Here is a 1,211-nt window from a genome sequence, read left to right as displayed (position 1 = left end):
TAGGACACCTCATGCAGGGCTCAGGGAATTGTGAGATAATGCTACTCCAGGTGTGGGGGTTTGGATTAAAAGGAAGGAAAAGACACCTAAAGGTAAATGAACCAATCATACTCCCTCCTGTTTTGTTTAAACAGGAAGAGTGACTGTCAAGTACTAAATTGCTTTCTATGCATACATTTCAAAATGTAGCACTTTGATGACTCTCAATGAGTTTAGCAGTAACAATATTGAAATGTTGGCAGTACTTGCTATTATTCATTTAGAAACACTTAGGCCTGCATTACCTGAGGCCACAATGTTCAAGTTCTTTCCTTCTCTGAAATGTCTGAGATGCTGTGCCAATCCCATATTTCAAATTATTGTAAGTGAGAGTGAGCAAACGAATTTGAACTCCATCTAATCGGATGAGTATTTATTGACAGCATGTCTAGTTACCAACATTATCATCTCACATAATGTCAAAGGGAACATTTCATCCCTCCTCTTCATAAGTAGGAAGGTATAGGACAAGGGAAATGTTAAAGATGCTTCAGAAGAGCTATAAAGAAAATGGTAGGATAGTGTATATATCCAAATTAATGAAAAATATAATAGCAAGTGTGCATGGTCTAGAGACTAGACAGAAATAAAGGAAAGGAAGACTTTTTTTCTTTAAAAGGGAAAAAATAACATGACAAAAATATGAGTTGCAGCAGCCAAAGGAAATGGTTGAACTCCATTTTGGAGGGTCAGTTGTGGGGCTTGAACTCGGGGCTTGGGCACTGTCTCTAAGTCTCTTTGTGCTCAAGGCTAGCATTCTACCACTTGGGCCACAGTGCCACTATCAGTTTTTAAGTAGTTCATTGGAGTTAAGTGTTCCACAGAGGCTTTACCAGGCTGGTCTTAAACCATAATCCTTAGATCTCAGCCTCCTGATTAGCTAGTATTATAGGCATAAATCCTTGGTATCCAGCTGAACTTCCCTTTTTAAAATAAAATTTAACTATATTCTCTATTAGATGAACCCTGTCCTAAATAACTATAGAAGGCTCAGTATAAAAAATATGTCAAAGTGCACCAATATTCAAAGAGTAGACGTCAGTATCATTTCAAGTAAAATACAGGGTCAAATTAATTGGAAGAAAGGTTATAATTCTATGCTGTTGAACATAATCCATCATCATTTAGGAAAGATGACAAGAACTAGATTCATTCTTACTGTTGGAAGGTAT

This window comes from Megascapheus bottae, chromosome 3 (genome assembly GCF_031878675.1).
Source record: "Megascapheus bottae isolate mThoBot1 chromosome 3, mThoBot2.hap1, whole genome shotgun sequence".
NCBI classification, from domain to species: Eukaryota; Metazoa; Chordata; class Mammalia; order Rodentia; family Geomyidae; genus Megascapheus; species Megascapheus bottae.
The sequence above is the reverse complement of the archived record's forward strand: the minus strand, read 5'-3'. Positions refer to the sequence as shown.